Genomic DNA, 24,261 nt, shown 5'->3' on the forward strand with positions numbered 1-24,261 from the left:
GAACAGGTAATCATCAAGTGATCCATCCCATCGCCCATTCCCAGCTTCTGGAAAACAGAGGCTAGGGACATCATCCCTGACCATACTGGCGAATAGCCATTGATGGACCTATCCTCCCTGAATTTATCTAGTTCTTTTCTGAACCTGTTATAGTCTTGGCCTTCACAACATCCTCTGGCAAGGAGTTCCACAGGTTGACTGTGCATTGTGTAAAAAAACCTTCCTTTTGTTTGTTTTAAACCTGCTGTCTATTAATTTTATTTGGTGACCCCCTAGTTCTCGTGTTATGAGGAGTAAATAACACTTCCTTATTTACTTTCTCTATACCACTCATGATTTTATAGACCTCTAGCATATCCCCCCCAACCCCCAAGTCGTCTCTTTTCCAAGCTGAAAAGTCCCAGTCTTATTAATCTCTGCTCATATGGAAGCTGTTTCATACCTTTTTTGTTGCCCTTTTCTGAACCTTTTCCAATTCCCGTATATCTTTTTTGAGATGGGGCAACCACATTTGCACGCAGTATTCAAGATGTAGGTGTGCCATGGATTTATATAGAGGCAATATGATATTTTCTGTCTTATTATCCATCCCTTTCTTAATGACTCCCAACATTCTGTTCGCTTTTTTGACTGCTACTGCACACTGAGTGGATGTTTTCAGAGAACTATCCACAATGACTCCAAGATCTCTTTCTTGAATGGTAAGAGCTAATTTAGACCCCATCGTTTTATATGTATAGTTGAGAGTATGTTTTCCCATGTGCATTACTTTGCATTTATCAACTTTGAATTTCATCTGCCATTTTGTTGCCCAGTCACCCAGTTTTGTGAGATCCTTTTATAGCTCTTCGCAGTCTGCTTGGGACTTAACTATCTTGAGTAGTTTTGTATCATCTACAAATTTTGCCACCTCACTATTTACCTTATTTCCAGATCATTTATTAATATGTTGAATAGGATTGGTCTCAGTACAGACTCTTGGGGGACACCACTATTTACCTCTCTTCATCCTGAAATCTGGCCATTTATTCCTAACCTTTGTTTCCTATCTTTTAACCAGTTACCAATCCATGAGAGTACCTTCCCTCTTACCCCGTGACAGCTTACTTTGCTTAAGAGCCTTTGGTGAGGGACCTTGTCAAAGGCCTTCTGAAAATATAAGTATACTATATCCACTGGATTTCCCCTTGTCCATATGCTTGTTGACCTCCTCAAAGAATTCTAGTAGCTTGGTGAGGAACGATTTCCCTTTACAAAAACCATGTTGACTCTTCCCCCACAAATTATGTTCATCTATGTGTCCAACAATTTTGTTCTTTACAATAGTTTCAACCAGTTTGCTCGGTACTGAAATCAGGCTTACTGGCCTGTAATTGCCAGGATCACCCCTGGAGCCCTTTTTAAAAATTGGTGTCACATTAGCTATCCTCCAGTAATTTGGTACAGAAGCTGATTTAAATGATAGATTACAAACTACAGTTAGTAGTTCTGCAATTTCACATTTGAGTTCCTTCAGAACTCTAGGGTGAATACCATCTGTTTCTGGTGACTTATTACTGTTTAGTTTATCAATTTGTTCCAAAACCTCCTCTAATGACACCTCAATCTGGGACAGTTCCTTAGATTGGTCACCTAAAAAGAATGGCTCAGGTTTGGGAGTCTCCTTCACATCCTCAGCCGTCAAGACCGATGCAAAGAATTCATTTAGTTTCTCCGCAATGGCCTTATCTTTTAGCATCTCGATCGTCCAGTGGCCCCACTGGTTGTTTAGCAGGCTTCCTGCTTCTGATGTACTGAAAAAAAAATTTGTTCTTACTTTTTGAATCTTTGGCTAGCTGTTCTTCAAATTCTTTTTTGGCCTTCCTAATTACATTTTCACACTTCACTTGCCAGAGTTTATGCTCCTTTCTATTTTCCTCACTAGCATTTAACTTCCACTTTTTAAAGGATGCTTCTTCGTTTCTCACTGCTTCTTTTAAAGGTTCGTATAACATCTATCCTACCTGGTATAGATGGGCTTGGCAGTTAAGAGATAAAGCACTTGTCCTTTCACTGATCATTCATTTTTTTAAAACAAAAGAAAGTATTTTAGTAACATTACATTTTTAAAAAGGTTAGAAAAATGCAAATTAGTGTACACAATTCAAAAGCTAGGGAATTACTGTGTGAGGCAAATTATATTGGTCAGGTCCACAAAAAACAATTGTATCATTGTCCATCACAAATTACAGTCACATTATTGCAACAAAATGAATTGGCACCAATGTCATTCAGGTTCAAGTATGGATACACATAAATGTGGTAAACCAGAGAACTCAAAATTTAATTGCTTTTATACTAGTTTAAATTAGGCATTAATTAACTTAACCACACTAAGTTTAATGCAGGACCAATTGTTATACTTGATATATAGGTCAGTGTCCTATGCCTCAGATCTAGAGGTAATAAGAGTATTGGAAAACTACTAAATAAAACAGTTCAAAGGGCTGGCTTAGTGAGAGTACCCTGTGCTGCCATGTGGGAGACAAAGGTTTTATTTACAGATTCAATGAGTCACTCAAGAGCACCACTCCAGAGATCTGAAGTTATACTTAAAGGCCCAGAATTTGCTATACTAAGTCCTGGTTCAGTGTCAAAAAAAAGCACTGCTAGTCTGAGGACGTAGTGACATCTTTGAGATGCAGTAATTAAAGCATGGCTCCACTTTGAAAAATAACTGTAAAAAATGGCACCAGTTTAATCAGCAGATCTGCTTTTTATCTGTACTCAGAATTGTATCTAGTTACTCTACATACGAAGACTAACTTGTTCATTACCGTCAGCACAGCTGTAGGAGAGTGAACAGGATTATTTTCTGGCTCATGCACTACTAGTGGTATTATTAACTAAATTTCAATTACAGGGTCACTTGTGGAATATCACTGTCTTAAAATTTTGCCCTCGGTTATACTTGTGCAACCTCACTGAAAGAAATATAGGTATACATATGTAACTAAGGGTAAAATTTGGCATGCAGAATCTTTATTACTGGTCATGTTGCATAATCCTGAACTAATATATAACTTCTTGATCTCAGGTTAAGTTGCAGGGCTGACAGAAACCCCATCTTTTCATTTGTAAATTGTGCAATTCTGATACAGAATCAATGAGAGAACTATAAAACATAAAATTTCCATTTGTACAACTTAGAACTACATTTTAGGTCTGATATCTCAAAACCACCTGGGCTTTTAACAAGTTCTGTATGGCAGAATTTCCTGGACTGTGGCCTGCAGGAAGGACAAATCACATGGTGCTGGCGCTTCCTCCCCACTTCCAGACACTTTTCTTTGCAATTAAGAGCTTGGAGGCCTAAATAGAGGGAACAGAAACCAAGCTAACTACTTCCACTAGGGGGCTGTTACTATTTAACAGGAAGAGGAAAGGGAATAGAAGACAGACTCAAAAACTGGAGCCACTAGCAGGACTGGTCCTGTTAGAATAAGAGGAGCCAATAGGATAAGGGAACCAGGCAGCTAGGCAACTTCTGCAGGGGAGAGAAGACCCAAGCATCAGGGAAGTATGTAGAGGGAAAAGAGAAGTGGACCAAGTGGCAGAGAAACATTTACAGTGAACCAGAGAGTAGACATGCCAAACCCGTGGGGAAAAAAAGCAGAAATTGGGCTTGGTTTTGGCTTAATTGGTTTGTGAGTTGCTTGTTGACAAGTTTTTGGCTTGTAGCTTGTTGCAGCTTGTTGCTTCCCTTTTTTTGATCGGCTCCCAGCAAGCAAGGGGGGGAGAGAGTCAGGGGTGCACAGCGGGCCCACCACAGTCCCAGACTGCACGCTGGGGAGGCGGGAAATCTAGTCACATAGAGTGTTGGGGTTCTTAGGAATTGGCTTGTTTTGAAATGGGATTAGCTTGATTTTTATTAAGTTTATTGTGAAAGTCAGGGTGCTTATTTACTGCATGAAAGTTGACAACTGTGCTAGAGAGATATAGTGGAACAGACCGGGTGAGAATGGGAGAAAACATTAAGGGCAAGAGGTGACCGTAATTAACACAGTTCTTGGGACAGTATCTCTATTAAAATATGATCCAATCTGTGAAGAGTATGAGAACCATGATTTTACAGTACTCAAAGTCTGGGATACTCAGCACTGCAGCATCTGTTTCCAGCCCTAGCAAGATGCTAAATATTTTCCCAGAAATCACATTGTGATGATTACCATTTTACCATCCCACCCACACTTCTATTACCATTCAATTTTAGCAACTGCTTTCTCTCTAGCAAATTGAGGTAAACAAGTGCAATGCTTATACCACCAGAAAGAACAGAACCTCAGCTTCCTAACAGAATGAAATAATTGACGCAGATTCTCAACTGTGCTCAGCTTCTGCCAAGCAAAGATAAGAGAGTATCTGCAATGGAACCAGTTATGGCTTCTAGATTCTGGAGTCAGTTCCGGGCCATCTGAGAGCTGGGAGTAGCCAAAAAGTAGCATGCTCTGGCCACATCACCTTCTCATCTCATACATGGAGGGCTGCCAGGGTGTGGCAACACAGGAACAAAAAGAGATCCAGTTGGTTCACAGCCTCTTTGCACTGCCTGAGCAGGGCAAAGGGGCAAGATTGCATCAGAAGATCTTCCCTTTAATCTCCAGCCAGCGGTTCAAAAGACACTGAATGACTAATATGCCAGTATTGAAATGGGAGCAGAGGGAGACCATATGAGTCCCAGCAACTTCCAGCATAATAAAGCAATTCCTTCTTCTGCATCAAGGGGAACTACAACCCAATGGAAATGACTGGAGAAAATGTCTGGAACAGAAAAACTCTGAGTCTCTCAAATACCATACGTGCAAAGAAACCAGAGTGGAGATGGACAATGCAGGCATCAGGAGAGGCATAGCCCACAACTCTAACTCTAAAAGGTGACCAGGCTTTGGTGAAAGTTCCCATTATCATCCTCTTCCCAGGCAGGGAAAAAGTAAACCAATCAATCTGCTTTGATGAGCTAATTTTCCCAGTTGTAAATTGGGCATTGTATTGTTACCATCTGGAACAGGTCAGGTTCTTCCCTCTTTGGCAACGTTCTGCCTCCGATGGGGTAGAATTCAGGCTATCATTATATCTCTATTGGCTTAATTAGTAAAAACACTTTATGTTGAGATAAACATAAAACTGATCCTGAAACCTCTGGATTTCAGAAGTGGTCCAGGATTGCGTTCTCTAGTGCTGTCATGGCACAAATTCACATTGACCTGAAGGGGACTTTAGTGCTAATACTTATAACAGTATCATTCACATTCATAGCTAAATGTGAACGGATGTTGTGTCTGCACTGATGTTAGGCCTGTCAGAACTGACGGGACTTGCTCTCTCCCAAAGAGATGCAAAGATCATAGGCCTGCTTGTCTGAAGTCTCGTTTCAAAATCCCTGTATCGTACAAACACCCGAAGTCCGCACAGGCGCACACTCTGGGTGCACTCTTCTTAGGTGTATGACAGGTGTGGCAAAACCAAGGGCAGTGTGGGCTAGTACCCCTGCAATAAAAATATTGTGGGGGCTGATCTATATTTCCACTCCAGCACATGTCACACACCACGTTGTAACCCTGAGCCCTGTCCCCATCCCTTCCAGCCTATGGTATTTTTCAGCTACATATACATACAGGGACCTCAAAAATAGGCACACGACTGGACCTTATAAAACTACCCCTAGATTCTTCATGTCCTGTCAAACTCCTGCCTACCATTACAGTGAGACTTTGGACAATGGACATGTTTCACCCAAAGGAGACGCCCTCAGTGAGGTTCAGTGAGAACCTGATAATCGATGCCTTTAAGGGGAAGGAGATGTGATTCTTGAGTTTAGTTTCTATATCAGTATAGCTATGTTGTAAAGTGCTTGGGGATAAAAGGTGCATGGATTAGACATAATTATAATCAAGAAACTACTAGTTAATCTCCTCAGCTGTCTTATCCTTGTTTTCTGCACAAACTCACACCATAACATTTTTGCATGCTTAGAGCATTAACACCACATTATATTCTGACAAATTTAGTTTGGGAACTATAGGACAGAAATATGAATAAATACAAATAATTACATTTTGATAGGGCTTTTCATCTGTAAAGAATTTTATAAAGAAAAGAGGGTAAATATCTATATAAAATGTCAGACAGATAGGGGAAAAGGGGGCATTGGGGGTCAAATGACTTGTCCTAGCTAACACAGAGGCAGTGGCAGTCTTGTGCTCATGCTACCATAGTATTTAGTACATATGCAAGAGCTGCCATACTGGGTCAAACCATGGTCCATCTTGCACCGAATCCTGTCTCTGACTGGCCCATATCAGAGCTTCAGGAGGAGAGCACAGCTTCAGGAGGAGAGCAATTATGGAGTGATCCATCCCTGTCTTACACTCCTGGCTTCTGGTAATCAGATGTTCACCGTTGCCCAACGATGGGGTTGCATCCCTGACCATCCTGGCTGATAGCCATTGATAGACCTATTCTCTGTGAACTTATCTAGTTATTTTTTTAACCCAGTTATACTTTTGGCCATCACGATCCCCCATGGCAATGAGTTCCATAGGTTAGTTGTGCTTTATGTGAAAAAGTATTTCCTCTTGTTTATATTAAACCTGCTGCCTATTAATTTCATCAGAGGACTCCTGCTTTTTGTATTGCGTGAAAGGGTAAATAACACTCCTCTGTTCACCTTCTCCACATCCTTCATGATTTTATAGCTCTCTAGCAATCTCCCCTTAGTCGTCTCTTTTAAGCTGCATAGCCATAATTTTTTTAGTCTCTCCTTGTATGGAAGCCATTCCATACCCAATTATCTTTGCTGCCCTTCTCTGAACCTTTTCCAATTCTACTATATCCTTTCTGAGATAGGACACAGTATTCAAGGTATGGGTACACCATGGATTTATATAATGGCATTATGATACTTTCTCTTTCATTTTCTGTCCCTTTCCTAATAGTTCCTAACAGTCTCTTAGCCTTTTTAACTCCTGCTATGCATCAAGCTGAAGTTTTCAGAGAACTACTCACAGTGACTCCCAGGATTTTCTTGGGTGGTAACAGTTAAGTTAGAACACATCATTGTGTGCATAGATAGATAGATCGATAGATAGATAGATGGGATTATTTTTTTCTGATGTGCATTACTTTGCACTTATCAATGTTGAATTTCATTTGCCATTTTGTTGCCCAATCACTGAGTTTTGTGAGATTCCTTTGTGACAGCTTTGGATTTAATTATCTTGAGTAATTTTGTATCATCTGCAAACTTTGCCACTTCACTGTTCATTCCCTTTTCCAGATCATTAATGAATATGTTGAACAGCACAGGTCTCAGTACAGATCATTAGGGGACTTTGCTGTTCACCACTCTCCATTGTGAAAACTGACCATTTGTTCCTACCCTTTGTTTCCTATCTTTTAACCAGTTACTGATCCACGAGAGGACTTTCTCTCTTATCCCATGACTGCAGTGGTGCGGGAACAATTTGTATAGTGGGGGTGATAAAAGCCATTGAACCAAACTGTAAACCCTGTATATGATGGAAACCACTTCAAGCCGGGGGGTGCTCCAGCACCCCCGCCCCCCACCGCTATGCATGACTGTCTGCTTTGCTTAAGAGCCTTTGATGATGGACCTTGTCAAAGGCTCTCTGAAAATTCAAGTACACTATATTGACAGGATTACCCTGATCCACATGCTCATTGACTCCTTCAAATATTCTAATAGATTGGCGAGGCATGATTTAGCTTTATAAAAGCTGTGTTGACTCTTTCCCAACATATTATGTTTATCTGTGTGTCCGATAATTCTGTTCTTTACTACAGTTTCTACCAATTTGCCCAGTACTGAAATTAGGCTAACTGACCGTTAATTGCAGGATTGCCTCTGGAGCACTTTTTTAAAAATTGGCATTACATTAACTACGTTCCAGTCACCTTGTTTCAACAATAGGTTATATACTACAGTTAGTTGTTCTACCATTTCATGTCGGAGTTCCTTCAGAACTCGAGTGAATATCAAATACCTGATGACTTCTTACTGTTTAATTTATCAAATTGTTCTCAGACCTCTTCTACTGACACATTAATTTGGGACAGTACTTCATACGTGTCACTCAAAAAGAATAGCTCTGATGTGAATATTTCCATCACATCCTCTGAAGTGAAGACCACTGCAAATAATTCATTTAGCTTCTTTGCAGTGGCCTTGTCTTCCTTGAGTGCTTCTTTAACACCTGTGTCATCTAGTGGTTCCACTGCTTGTTTGGCAGCCTTCCTGCTTCTAATGTACTTTAAAAAATTACTCTTAGCTTATGTGCATTTATTAAATTGCTTCTCAAATTCTTTGTTGGCCTGCCTTATAGTTGTACATTTTATTTGCCACAGTTTGTGCTCCATCCTATTTTCCTATTAGGATTTGACTTTGAAATTTTAAAGGATGCCTTTTTGCCTCTAACGGCCTCCACTATCCTGTTGTTGAGCCATGGTGCCATTCTTTTGGTCCACCTATTGTCTTTTCTGATTTGGTGTATATGTTTAGTTTAAAACCTCTGTTATGGAGCCTCTATTATTTTTAAGTAGTCTCCATGCTACTTTACCCTTGACGGCTCTTTTTAATTTCTGCCTAACTAGCATCCTCATTCTTATGTAGTTCCCCTTTTCAAAGTTAAATATTACTGGGGGGGGTTTATATATATTTTCCCTCTACAAGGATGTTAAATTTAATTACATTATGGTCACTATTAAAGAGCAGTTCAGCTATATCATCTCTTGGACCAAATCCTGTTCCATTTAGGATTAAATCAAAAGCTGCCTCTTCCCTTATGGATTCCAGGACTAGCTGCTCCAAGAAGCAGTCATTTATGGAGTCTAGAAATTTTACCGTGCATCACACTCTGAGATAACATTTACCTAATCAACATAAGGATAGTTGACATCACCCATTATTATTGCATTTTCTGGTTTTGTAGCCTAACCTCTCATAGCATTTCATAATCACTGACGACATCCCAGTCAGGTGATCAGTAGTATATTCCTACTGCCATTGTCTTATTATTCAAGCATGAAATTTCTACCCATAGAGATTCCATGGTACAGTTTTCTTCATTTAAGATTTTCACATTATTTGACTATTTTTTTTAAACTTATATTGCCGCTCCCCCAGCAGCACAACTCACTCTGTCATTCCTATATATTTTGTACCTTGGCATAACTGTGTCCCATTGACTTTCCTCATTCCACCAAGGTTCTGTGATGCCTATTATATCAATATCTTCATTTAATGCCAGGTACTCTATTTCACCCATCTTAGTATTTAGACTTCTAGTATTTGCACTTGTACATTTGAAGGAATTTAGTTGCTTCCCTTCATGTTTTATGTTTAAATGGGACTCTTTTATGTTTGACTGTTCCTCACTAGATCCTACCTGTACTTTACCAACTTCTTTCCTCTCCTGTACACTAGGATATAAAGTATCCCCTTTAATAAATCCTCCCTAGGGATGTCTCTGACCCAACCATGTGTTCCTCCATACCTGTTAGCTTTCCCCCATCCCTTACTTTAAAGAAATCCTCTACAACTTTTTAACTTTTATGTGCTAGTAGCCTGGTTCCATTCTGGTTTAGGTGGAACCCAACCCTCCAGTACAGGCTACTCCTTCCCCAGAAGGTTTCCCAGTTCCTAATAAACCTAAGTTCCTCTTCCTTACATCATTGTCTCATCCACGCATTTACCCCTTGCAGATCTGCCCGCCTTACTGGCCCTGTGGGTGGAACCTAAAGCATTTGAGAGAATGCTACTAGGGAGGTCCTGGACTATAACCTCTTACCTAGCAGCCTTTACTCTGTTACCTTTCCCTATGTCATTGGTCATACCAACAGGCACCACGACCACTGGCTCCTCCCCAGTGCTATTAGAAGGCTATCTAGATGTGCCATGAGATCTGCAACCTTTGCCAGGAGGTTCTCCCGGTCATCAAAACCCCCCCAACTATTTCTAATAAAAGAATCCCCCGTGACTATTACCTATCTCTTCCTAGAAACCGGGCCCCACCCTTGGAAGGGCATCCTCAGTGCGAGAGAATATCATGACATCCTCTGGAAGGTGGGTCCCAACTATGGACCATTTCCTTCTGCTCCAGGTTGATGCTCTCCTGCCTCGACACTTTCATCCTCCTTAACCGTACAGAGGCTGCCAGATAGGAAAGGAACCATTCTACTATGTCCCCAGAAGTCTCCTCTGCGTACCTCCAGTTCATCCACTCTGGCCTTAAGAGCCCATACTCTATCTCCAAGGGCTGTGAGTTACTAGCACCATATGCACACACGACACATGCCCATGAGGCAGATAATCATACATGTTGCACTCAGTGCAATAAACTGGATAGCCTCCCTCCCCCTGATGCTGGTCTTCTACCTGCATTTTCTTTTCTTTCTTTTTTTATTTTTTTTAAACTCTTGTGGCTTTTTATGTAGTCTATGTTTAGGGTGTCTGGTGGATTAGGGTTTGGGGTTTTTCTGTCATTTCCTGTGAACAGAAAATATTAAATGATTCAAGATCTTCTGTACAAGCAGGGTTCCATAGCATAATTTCTTCTGCTACTCTGGAGTAAGCTATCTCACTGTAATCCAAAAGTGCTTTGTCATGCATGAGTACCATAGAATGGAATAAAAAGGGGATCCTATTAGATTGTGAACTCCTTGAAGCAAAGAATGTGCCCCTGCCCCTTACTATTAGAAATCATAATCCCAAATAAACCTTAAGAAAGAAGACAAAAGTAAAAAGGTAATTTTTTAGTTACTAGTCCAATAGTTTATTGAACTAGGTGCTTCCCCCTCCCCAGAAAAATAGCCAGATATAAAATTTCGTCCTATATTTTCATTTCCTTCCATAAGAAAAAATATGGGAGACATTTCATCACCACCTTCCTTCCACAAACACTAACTGCACTCAACTCCATTAAACTTAAAAGAATCAGACAGTTTCTAGAAGGTTTTGAGGTTCCACCTCTCTCCTGCGATAGACAAAACCAAAGACTACCTTGATCTGGCAACTGGATCTTGATGGACAGACCCCTCTACCCAGTGATAAGCCCTCATGAGTTTATTAGGGCTGCACACTGCTGCAGGTGCCTGCCCATGCAGATCTGTTTCAGGATTATGGCTGAAGATTTCACGTGGGACTCTGAAATTCAAAAATAGGATGAAAACTTGACAAAATGCAAAAAAGGCTAGTAAAGCTGAAGTCTCCAAGTGACAAGAAATATAGTTTTCTTAGTGTAATTATGTTCTCTTTTGTGTAAAGGTGCAAAGCTATGCCTTTAATAGGTCATCAAATCACAATACAAAGTATAATGCTACAAGTTATACAACATCTGGTAAAAAAAAAAAAAACACGTGATATGGATACCTTCCACTTATGGTAAAATCTTCACCACCTCTGCAATACCTGAGGAAACATCTCAATGGGTGGCAACCTTCCCCACAATGTACAGAGCAAATCACACTGCAACTACACAGTTGCTGTTAAAACCCCTGAACTGTAACTATGCTTGCAGCTTGAACAATGGATCTGCATAGTTCAGATGCACGGTTAATAGCTGCTCCCCAGCCCACCCGAAACATTTTCAAAGAGAACACAACGTAGCATCGCTCCTCATTGTGCACTGAGGTTCCAAGTCTGCCTGGGTGGCCTTTCTGTGGCCTGTCTCTCTGCTGGGACAGTTCTACCAAGGGTGCTGGAACAATTTTTATAGTGGGGGTGCTAAAAGCCATTTAGCCAAACTGTAAATCCTGTATATAATGGAAACCACTTCAAGCCAGAGAGTGCAGCAGCACCCCCAGCAATCCTAGTTCCAGCACCTATGAGTACTACTATATTTTAGGTGTTATGTGCCTGCACAAGGGGTGACAAGATCCCACGCACTTGAAATATGCTTTGGCTAATCAATTCTATTATTGACATTCCACTACTAATGAGTTAATTGTTGGTAACTTCCATCACACCTACTACACCATGGTTTCTTATATTTATTTTTGAGACAATACTAAATGCAAAGATATATTTTTTACAGTAGAGCTACTGGAATGTATTCAATGTATCAGGAAATATAGCAGTCCTTTGGAGGTTTGTATCATGTCTCAACGTTTCTTTTATAAGTTACTTTGCATGTCCATGCGAAACTCATTTATAACAGCTTAAATTAACTCACACAGCTATGGTCAAATCAGACAATACATAATAAGTACCTTCAGTAAAACAACTTCACTACAGTTTACTGATTTAAGGTTGCTTGACTGATGTATACAAAAGAACATAGTCTGCTGTCACTCTGATGTTGCCCTGAGTTTCTTTTCTGAAAAATTAATTCACAGTCAGATAATATATCATACTTATAATGAATCTGAAAATATTCTGTTAACAGGCAAAAAAATCAGAAACATCCTTACATCAGCAAATCAGTACTATTGTGCACCCTATTCATTAGACAGTGTGATGACCAAAATGACATCTGCTGGGCACAGAAAACTATGTTTTTTAAAGGAACTTACTGCCTTATTAAATCCAGCAAATTCACATGCAAGAAGTTGAGAAATGAATCTTCCCATGAAAATTAAATATAAAAGCAAGAAAGCTGACCCCTCCAACTCCTTCAGTTCAAAATTACAAATGCCTTTATCTGATTAGAATTGACAGAGAGTGACTGAATGTTTCAGTGGATTAATGCATTTATCTTCCAAATCCTAAGACCCAGATTCTAATTTGATCACAAGTAAAATGACTCTTTACAGCATAGCCAACAACACAACTACATCTCTTTTTGTAAGAAAAATAAAGTGTATATTCCAAAAAGGTAAGAGTTTTAATTTGCACTTAGCGGAAAAAATGAACTCAAAACAAAACAAAAAAAATCCCAGGGAGTCTAGCAGTCCCAAATGTTAATGTTTTTACCACATGAGAAATATAGTTATACAAAACTCAGACCTTTATATGGAGTAAGTTTTACAATAATTGTGGGGGGGGTGAAAGTTCTTCAAAATCCCACATTATAAATCTGAAGCAAGAGATAAAGAATATATATTTTAATTAATTTTTTTGAAGTACCTATCCTTGTGGTATTTAAATTCTCCTTACGAGACACATGCCGCTTTAGCATTAGTGGAAGTTACACACATGCACTGGGTGGAGAATCTCAATAAAGGACTTAAATAAAACACCCACATGCTAAGAAAACAAGGACACACAATTAACCTATCTTCCAAAGTTTTTAGGGGGTGGGGGAAAATCAATAATGTGGTGAGCTAAAGCTAAAACAGAAAGAAGCTCAACCAAATCATATTATATGGTGTTCAATTTTTTTGGTGTGAAATTTGCTTCTGTCAAAGCTAGTGGCTATTTTCTTTATAATTATCTGTAAGTTATTATAGAGACTCAAAAATTAATCTTTCCAAATTATTTTGACCAGTAAGTATAAACTGTGAAAAGAGGCGGAAGAATACTGTACCTACAAATATATATTGTAGGGGAAATCCTGCATTAGCAGGAAGATGACTGAATGGTCTAATGTGTCTTTTCCATCCAATTTCTATATTAGCTTTGGAAAGCATTATACATCTAAAAATATATAATGCAGGTTTAAAATACCCTTGCATTCATATTTCCATGTAATATCAACACACAGTAGTTTAGGTTTTTAGATTAAGAGCGTATTCATTCCTTAGCTAGAAGGTTGCTACTCACTAATTTATCTGGGGAGCCTTCAAAGTATTAATAGCTATGGCTACTATTCTCAGCGCAAAGACACTTACAGTGCCAATCCAGCATATCCATCTGTCCAATTACCATCACTTCTGCAGATGTCTTTAAACAGTTACATTTCTAAAGGCGCACTTCAGGAGCAAGCTTTTTTAATCTCAGTCAGTGTTTTTCGACAATAAATTTAAACTGATATTTTAATAATTCCAATGAAAATGATAGTATCCCAGATATTATTAACCAGTTGATCACTTCCTGAGGTACTGTATTATTTTATTTGACTTTTCAGTTACCTTCAGTCAGCTCTCCTATTGCTATCATTAAGCAAGGACTTTACAAAAGAGTGCCATCATAAGAAAGCAAGTCAGGATTAATGAGCTCACACACATTAAACTACAACAAAATGTTTATAAAGGATTTAAATTAGCTTCCTTCTGATGGGGTTTTTGAGAATTTAAACTGCTCAAAGAAACACTATGCTTCATAAATAATGGCCCAAATGTTTACTAAATAATGCAAACATTTACTAACAAGTACAGTATTTACTACTGCACATAATCTACTTGACCTGAAGGGAATCACTCACAGTACAGAGCATGACACTCACTAATAAGTGTCTGCAACACTGGGTCCTAAGCTTGTAAACTGAAGAATTAGCACACACAATAAACATTTCAAATACTGCATTTATTGCAAATACATTCTATCACATTTTTTTAGCTTGTCAAAAGAGTCAGCCAGGATGTCAAAAGAATCCTCACTTGGAGGGGTTGAAGTAGCTAGGAAGGGGCTAATTAACTTAGCAGGCTGCACCTACGGGAGAATTAGTCTGGCTAAGCAAGCCCTAACAGAAGATGAAGCTCAGCTGAGCAGGTGTAGGGTGGGCCCGTACAAGCCAGAAGTCTGAGAACAGAAGGGAGCTACAGGGGAAGTAGTCTGCAGTTATTCCCTGGGAGGAGGGAGGTATGTTTGGAATCTAGACTCTAGCAAGCACCTGAGAGGAGTGAAGCAGCCACAGGGAGCTCCAGCAGTATCCTAAAGGGCCAGTGCTAGAGGACAAAATAAGGAATGAGCACAGGGAAATTGTAACAGGGTCTTGGAAGTAATCAGACCGTGGTTGCTGAACAGAGGGTCCCTGTACCGGAACCTGGATTACTGGGTGGGCTTGGGTTCCCCAGCTCACCACTGAAGAAAGTGCCCTAGTCTTGCATTACAGCAGTGGTTTCCAAACTGGGGTGCACGGCAGCAGGAGTGCCGCCGAATAGCACTCTGCCGTTTTTTTTCTTCGGCGGCAGCTCTGCATGTCCCCTCTGGTGGCATGCCTGCGGCAGGTCTTCTGGTCTTCACCCTGGGGGTGCACAAGCCAAAAAGTTTGGAGACCACTGAATTAGAGGATGGCCTGGAAAGGCAACCAGACAGCTCATCTGGAGAGACTTTGATATGCAGCCATCCTGCCCTGGAAGGGAAAACACATATAGTGACCCAGCTGGAGGGTCATGAAGAGTGAGTGCACTGAGTGAGAGGGAACACTGTGAGAGCAAACAACAGAAGGGGGTACCAGACCGTGAGCAGCCAGGAAGAGGTGAGTGAATCGTGCTGCTCAGTAGTTCAAGATAACCAAAACCTCAGAATGGACAAGAGAAATGCTTTCAAGAAAATCTGCAAATATGCCCTTTAAACCCTTTGGTGAATGACTAAACAGTGTGTCCAATTTGAGTTTGAAGGTGAGAACTAACCTCCTGTCTCAGTTTCCTTAAACTCCACCAAACAGGAGGAAAAAGCAATGATTTTTTCCCCACCTAGGCCTCTGCTAAATTCCTCTTCTGACACTTCAGCCAGTTGTGCCATAGACAGCACTTCAAGTGACACTATTGTGTCTAGTTTGTTCCAAAGCTTAAATCTGACAAAAACTAACTGTTTGCAAAACCCAAGACCAATACAAATGTCAGGATTTTAAAATTTTCAGTAGAAACAATTTTCAAAAATAAACTTTCCCCTATGGCATTTGCAATCCAAACATTGCAGTATTTTTGGTTATATGAAAAGATGCTACTGAACCAGAGTAGCAAATTTCTATGAACAGAAGTAAAACTGACTAATGCAAGCCAAGAAAAAGGCAAAACAAAAAAATTCACTTCTAATAACGTGAGATATTGGTAACATGGATAAAGTGGTGGGTTTTTTTTTTTTAAGGATTTTAACATGACTGTCTTCTTAGGAATTGATGCTCCTCTACCACTGTACTATGTGTGACTCAGAAACATTAATTTATTAGCATTCTGTGACTCTTATAGATGGAGAACTAAGGCAAAGCTTTATCACTGAGCTGGAGGTACAAAACAGACAACAGGACTTCCCTGAATTAATGCCTGAAATGGAGTGTGTGTGTGTGTATATATATTTTTTTAAGAGAAACACCTAGTCTTGATTTAACAATGTCCAGTGATGGTAATCCACCACAACCCTTCATCAAGTGTTCCAATGGTTAATTGTTGTCATTGTTACAAAGGTGCACCTTATTAATTTGAATTTGTTTAGCTTCAAATTCCTGCACTGGATCTTGTTATACCTTTGTCTGTTAGATTGAAGAGACTTCTTATCAAATTTCTGTTCCCTATGTAGGTACTTACAGATTGTGATCAAGTCACTCAATCTTCTCTTTGTTTTATCAAACGGATTGAGCTCCTTGTGTCTTTTGCTATATGGCATGTTTTTCAATCCTTTAATCAATCTCATGACCCTTCTCCAAATGCACTCCAACCTTAACCAGCCTTACTGGCTGGTTGATTGGGCCTTATCTTCACCCAGCAGCATTTCAACTGTGCTAATAGGGAAAACAGCATAGACCTAGTGTAAGAGGATTCTACACATACCATTGTTGTGACAGCCATGGTAGATGTTTGGAAGAGCACTGAGGAGTGAGTACATTAACTCTGGTGAATTATATGGATGGTAGCCCAAGAGTGAGTATGCGAGCCAAGCAACTGGCCTTTGTCAATTAATTCCCATTTTTAAAAACAGGAAGACAGATTTAATTCAAATTTTCCCCTCTCTTCCCACTCTGTAATTATAATAATAAAAAACCCTCCTCCTTTGAGCTGTGTACAAGCAGTATTAAAAAATTTCAAACCAAAAATCATTTGTTTTAAAAAGGTATAAACCACCAAGAAAGGTTTGTAGAATGAAACCCGCAATTTCATTCATACTTGAAATATAACTAGTAAATGTATACGTTCTAAAAAGAATAAGTTTAAAAGACTGCACAGATATGTCTAAGGAATGAAATGGAGTAACTTTGCATCCCAAACCATAGAGCTACCTAGAAAACTAAATATGACCCTGCTGTTTCTCGGTACCAATACTGAGTTAGAGAACAAATGGGGGTGGCGGGAGATCTTTATTGTACAGTTCCTAAATATATTAAAACAGGGGTAGCCAACATGTGGCTCTGCAGAAGTTAGTATGTGTCTCCTTGCACAGGCAATGACTCTGGGGATGGAGCTACAGTGCCAACTTTCCAATGTGCCAGGGGAGTGCTCAGTGCTCAATCCCCTGCTCTGCCCCAGGCCCTGCCTGCCCCCACTCCACCCCTTCCCCTGAGCCTGCCATGCCCTTGCTCTTCTCCCACTCCCCCCCCCCCCCCGACCCCAGAGCCTCCTGCACACTGCGTAACAGCTGATCATGGTGGGCAGGAGGAGTGGGGAGGGAGCGGGAGACACTGATTGGTGGGGCTGCTGGCGGGCAGGAGCTGCTGCAGGTTGGAGTGGAGGGAGCTGATGGGGGGCTGCTGACTTATTAGTGTGGCTCCTAGAGACTTTTTTTTTAAAGTTGTTACAATGATGCTATGGGCATGGAAGGATTTTAGGGCTGGAGGTAGTTATAGCTCATAGGCGCCCCAGATAGTCAACACTGTTGTGAGGGCCTGCAGCCATGTATGACATCTACCATCAGTTCCTCTGCTGAGCCACCAGCTCTACCTAAGGTCACAATGGAGAGAGGATATAGCTCAGTGGAGAAATGGCATTTCCACCATAAACCAAAATACACTAACCGCAGGGCTTTTTTTTTTTTTTTAATGCTACAGAACTACCAATGTTTTAAAGTCAGTACTATCTTTGCTGAGGACTAGTGACTTTGCTCATGGGGAGGAGGGTGGGACATTGATTAAACAGAAAGAAAAGGAGGACTTGTGGCACCTTAGAGACTAACCAATTTATTTGAGCATAAGCTTTCGTGAGCTACAGCTCACTTCATCGGATGCATATCGTGGAAACTGCTGCAGACTTTATATATACACAGAGAATATGAACCAATACCTCCTCCCACCCCACTGTCCTGCTGGTAATAGCTTATCTAAAGTGATCATCAGGTGATCAGAAACAAGCAGTTTCCACGATATGCATCTGATGAAGTGAGCTGTAGCTCATGAAAGCTTATGCTCTAATAAATTGGTTAGTCTCTAAGGTGCCACAAGTACTCCTTTTCTTTTTGCGAATACAGACTAACACGGCTGTTACTCTGAAACCTGCCATTGATTAAACAGTTACTGCTAACTTTAACAAAAAAATACCACCCCACAAAACCAAATCATTTCTGGGCACACTCAGCGAGTATCAGCAAAAACCTTACATTTAAAATTAGGCTGTTTTTTCTTTGACACCATCACACACTTATCCTACCCACCTTGCCAAACATGGGAAGGATGCTGCTGGGACAAATGGTTCAAGGCAGATATACAATTTACTCTTACCATGTGGCATGCTGGGGTGCAAATCTACAGTGATTCAGCATGCCGTGCACTAACTGTTCATGTGGATCCTGCTGATGCACACTAAAAGTTCCCTAGTGCACTTTGACATACTGCAGTTTGAATCAGCTGTATGTCAAAGCACACTAGGATACTTTTAGCATGCAGTAGCAGGTTCTGCACAGACACTTAACGTACCGGACCACTGCAGATTTACACCTGAGTGCCATGCAGTATGTGTACATGTAGAAATGCCCTCAGTGAAGAATACATTGCAAAAGGTTTAAAATAGAACTCATATATATGACTTTAACATCAGTGACTACTATGGGCATGAAAGAAAAATGTGGATCTTAGAATTTCATGGTCTCATCTTACTTATTACATCCTACAACATTCTGAAGGTTCGTTTTTTACCTCTCACATTTGCAAAGATGCAGCCATGTCAACCAGGGCACTGCTGTTCTTCTAACCTAGTCCCACTAAAAATACTCTTTAAGCATACAACAATAGTAAAGGTTTACATCCATTCACTTCAGAGACCTGAACTTTAACACCTATTTGGGGCCATTTAAATGCTTATTAAACAATTTTTTTCTTTTAAAAACAAGCAAGTTAAATGCAAAAAGCTATATTAATATTATGATCGAACAGTCACAAGAAGTCAACACACAAGTTAAAGATCCAGTAACATTAATTAACAAGGCACATTACACTTCCTGTATATTGTCAGTTTTCAAACTGTGATTCATGTACGAGCAGTGTTCCATGTAGCACACATGGATCTTGTGGTGATGCTTGTGTTTTGTTGCTTCCAAAAAAAACAAAAAAACCCAAAACCCCCCAAAACCTAAATTCATTCTTTTCTGCTACTAATTTTGCATGTAAGGAACTGCTTTTTCACACTGACTATGTAAACAGAAGTGGGGAGGGAAGCGAGACACAAAAGACATGGTCCATGCTATGAAAAAGTTTGTGAACCTATTTTGTTACGTTTTAATGACATAAGCGTATTAAACCAGACACTTAACAAAAAATTTACAGGAATAGAAAATACCTTCATGTGTACAATTCATCTTTAGTAAATACTGCTGTTGGAACTTAATTTTTCCAGGTCGTGACTTCCTGGGATTTTAAACTGCATTAGCTTTATGGTAACAGCTTTTCATGTTAATTTCCTTTTAAAACAAAGTATGATACAATGTTGTCTTCCTGTGTGGTTCTAGATATTCTAAAACAATTCTTGAGCAGACTGATGTGAATTCATTCTTCTTAAAGGAGTGTTAATTCTGAAAACTAAAGATAAACATGCCAGTGCTTGACTTGTTAACTATGTTGTTGCTGATCATTTTCAGCACCATCATCCAGCTACTGTTGTAGCCAGTATGATTACAAAGCCTGATTTTCCAAACTTCCTCTGTCACCTCTTGAGCTACCAAAAGCCCCAAATGTCCTGTATGAAGAGAGATAGGGCTGAGGAAAGAGATTGTGTGGGAGAGGAGAATAGACACTTAAAATAGTAAGGGGAGAATAAACCATAGACAGAATGGAAAAAGAAACTAAGATAAAACAGAAGAATAAATAGGGGGAAATGGAAGAAGAAAAATCAGTTGATAGGGTTCCCATTGTGTTAGGTGTTGTACATACACATTGAAGATGTAGTCCCTGCTCTGGAGAGTTTAAAATGAGGGAGGGGAGAGGCGGGGGAGGAAGAAACAATTTTTATAAAATTCTGATTTTTATTTAAACTGGATTTTTTAAATGTGAATTAAACAGTTTTAATTTTTAAAACAAGATCATTTAAAGTTAAATTTCAAATTATGACCACTTATTTTAAGGTGTAAGCTTAGTACAATATAGTCGTTTAAATCCAATCAATATTCAAGCAGCACGGGTCACTTGCAGGTTTAAACTAGAGTAAATAGTAGATTCTCTATAACTTGAAGTCTTTAAATCATGGTCTGAGGATTTCACTAACTCCACCAGAGGTTATGGGTCTATTACAGGAGTAGGTGAGTGCAGTTCTGTGACCTACAATGTGCAGGGTGTCAGACCAGACTATCACAATGGTCCCTTCTGGCCTTAAATCTGAGTTTGCTTGACATTCTTTAAAATGAGCTGGTGGAAGTCACTGGCTCACCATCTGGAACCAGAGTTGGAAGTGCTAAGACAGCTTTTGACAACAGTGGCCTCTGCTGTGGGTGCAGACAGACTATTTTCTACTTTTCAGTTTATTCAACTGATTCAGTTCAATGACTAATTAATTCATTCAAAATTGAGAACGTGATTAGGACTTGAAAAGTAGGAAAGCTTGTTTTCCTCTTCCACTCTGTGAATAAAAATGAGATGAGAATACTAATTCTACGAATCTTGAAGGATATGATGACAGACAAACAATCCAATTCACTAACTACAGAGAATACTTCCTTTTCAATAAAACTGTGTTTTGATAAATTTATAATTTTGCATCTATTTTCTTATGTATCCAGCACATTTAAAGTAGATTTAACTAATAACACAATTTTAAAATCCTGGTTTTGTGTTTCTTTAATTCCTACTTTCATCCAAATGCTGTTAGATACGCATTATAAGTGGGACCCAAGAACCAATTAATGCCAACTGGCAAGGAGGCATGCAGGGATTACAGGGTTTGCCTGGGTCTGGTATGTACATTCTAGTTCAAAGGATGTCATGTGAGATCAAAGCTGGTGTCATGCTCATCATCCATATTCTTGCAAAACGCATGTACGGATATTGTGTAAGGCATTATGTATATACATTGAAAATTATGTTCTATGTCTGCGTCTAGGGTGACTGGGCAAACAAAATGGCAAAAAAACAGACAAACCTGGGTGAGTGGGCAACAAAATGGCAGATGAAATCTAATGTTAAATGAAAAGTAACACATACTGCAAAATATAATCCCAACTATACATACAATTACCACTCAAAAAAGATCTTGAGGCTCATAGTGGATAGTTCTCTGAAAACATCTGTTCAATGTGCAGTGGCAGTCAAAAGAGCTAACAATGTTAGGAACCATTAGGAAAGGGATAGATAAACACAGAAAATATAATGCCATTATATAAATCCATGGTATGCCCACACCTTGAATACCGTGTGCAGATCTGGTCGCCTCATCTCAATAAATTATATTCGAAATGGAAGAGGTACAAAGAAAGGAAACAAAAATGACTGGGGCTATGAAACCGCTTCCATATGAGGAGAGATTAAAAAGACTGGGACTTTTCAGTTCGGAAAAGAGAGACGGCTAAGGGAGAGGATATGCCAGAGATCTACAAAATCATGGATTTTGGGGAGAAAGTGAATAGAGAAGTTATTTACCTCTTCACATAACACAAGGGCCACCCAGTGAAATTAATAGGCAGCAGGTTTAAAACGAAAACAAAGAATTACTTCACACAATGCACAGTCAACCTGTGGCAGGGATGTTGTGAAGGCCAAAAATATGACTGGGTTAAGAAAATTTAAATAAATTCATGAAGGATAGGTCCATCAATGCCTATTAGCTAAGATGATCAGGGACACAACCCCATGCTCTGGATGTCCCTAAACCTTTAACTGTGAAAAGCTGGGTCTGGATGACGGGATGGATTGTTTGCAATTTCCCTGGTCTGTTCATTTTTTCTAAAGCATCTGGCACTGGCCACTGCTAGAAGACTGGAGAGTGTGCTAGATGGACCAGTGGTCTGACCTAGTGTAGCCATTCTTATGATCTTAGGGACTGGTCACCAGCAAAGGTGAAAAACAGATTTGTCAGACAAGAAGTGTTTACCTGTTGTGCTGTTCGTATGTAAATTAAGTATTACGGTTCACAATAGGTCTCCCTCTCCCTAGCCTAAACTAAACGGTTATAAAAGAAAAAAATTTTGAAGAGAGAAAAGTAACAGGAAGAAGGAAACAGCGGGGGGGGGGGGAGGGGGAACTGACCCTATCTTGAGGTGCACATCAAAGGTTTGCTCTGCTATATTTTGGGGGGACAAAAGACAACCAGTCATCCGTCACTAAGAAAGTAAATGGACAGCAAGTTTGCTTCATAAAAGAGGGTTCTAAGCCAGGCTTGATTGAAAACGCTGGAGAGAACTTTTGGTGAGGAATCCTCCTGTCTAAAGAAGCTTAACTTGTTAGTTAAATTTAGTCTCTAGAAAGCATGCAATGATTTGTATGTAACTATTTGTTTCCAATACTCCTACATTTTAAAGAAGATTCAAGTAATAGATATGTTTATAGTGAAAATAATACTAAGTGCTATGGTGTTAAGCAAAGTGGTGATCCTGAGTTGACTCTTACAAGCTGGTGTATATACTGTTGCTTTGGCAACAGCAGGTCTGGTAATTCTCTGAGTGTCCAATGGATAAGGGGCTAGATCCTACAAGGAATGCTGCATGGACTTGAGGGTTGGTGTGTGCCTATCACTACTTGTACAGAAAGCGAGGCCTGCAAGGTGGTGCTTGTGTTGGCAGAGGCTAGTGAGTTTCAGGGAGATGATCCACAACAGGCACAGAAGAGACTTCCTCATACTGAGGGCAGGTAGGGGTTAGGTGTCTCACAACCCTGGGTACCCCTAGTGAGCAATGAGTAAAAATATCTAGTAAATAAGAATAGTCACTTACCTCTTTGTAACATAAAAATGTAAATTTAAGAATCTGAAGAATTAAGATATAAATGTAGGGTGTCCTCCTGGTTACCAAAAAGTAGTACCAAATTATACAAACTAATGAGAATCAATTTTTTTTTTTTTGAGAAAGTAAGAAATACAAGAGCAAAATACAAACTTTAAGTTGATTTAAATCCAGGTTTCCTGCTTACTGATTTAAATCAATCCACCCTAGTTTAAACTCTAAGACCCTGATCTTAAATATTAGTTATACATGTACTTCTCATGGAAATACTCCCATATACTCCAATAAGACTACTCCTGTGAGTAGTTGCATGTGCTTAAGTATCTGCAGGACTGGGGCCTAAATGGACAAGAAAGAGCAGAAAAGTATTCCAAGACCAAAAAGCTTTATTATAGAGAGTGTCAAAGTTGAAAGTACATGAATAACTTAGAGGAAAAAGTTATAGAGATATTGCAATTATCTCAAAAACAAGCCTTTTAAATACAGAAATTTGGAGTTAAGGTTAAACTTACAAACAATCCAAACACATTAACGAATGGAAATGTACATTTAGGGCATCCAAACAACTCTGCCTGGAGAAATTCATTGCAATGGTTAGGCAATTCCATGATGGCATACTCGCTCGTGTTATGTACAATGGCAAGTCATCTGAACCATTCCCAGCCACCAATGCAGTAAAGCAGGGCTGCGTGTTGGCCCAACCCTCTCCTGCCATGCTTCAGATGCCTTTCATGAGTGACACTGGGATTGGCATCAGATACCAGACTGATGGCAAGCTTTTCAATCTGAGTAGACTATAGGCAAAGACGAAGATTCAGGAAGTGACTGTTCACGATCTTCTGTTTGCTGATGAGACTGTTTCCCTGAATGACAAATCTGAGTCTGATATGGAGTGGAGTGTGGACTATTTCTCTTCAGTTTGTGACAATTTTGATTTCACAATCAATATCAAGAAGACAGAAGTGATATACTAGACTGCACCAGGAAAGCCTTACGTAGAGCCTACTATCACAGTGAATGGCCAACTGCTCCAGGCAGTGGACAAGTTCATCTATGTTGGCAATACATGGTCACATGCAGTTCACATCGACAATTAAACC

The 24,261-nt window shown here is 39.7% G+C and overlaps 1 protein-coding gene across 2 annotated transcripts in view; it reads right to left on the reverse strand.

The window, feature by feature from the left end:
• The window catches only part of ELOVL4 (ELOVL fatty acid elongase 4), a 65,212-nt gene that overhangs the window by 36,050 nt on the left and 4,901 nt on the right, over nt 1-24,261 (reverse strand). The window lies entirely within an intron of this gene.

Source organism: Lepidochelys olivacea, assembly GCF_965140295.1.
Source record: "Lepidochelys olivacea isolate rLepOli2 genome assembly, chromosome: 3".
In the NCBI taxonomy this organism is placed as follows: Eukaryota; Metazoa; Chordata; order Testudines; family Cheloniidae; genus Lepidochelys; species Lepidochelys olivacea.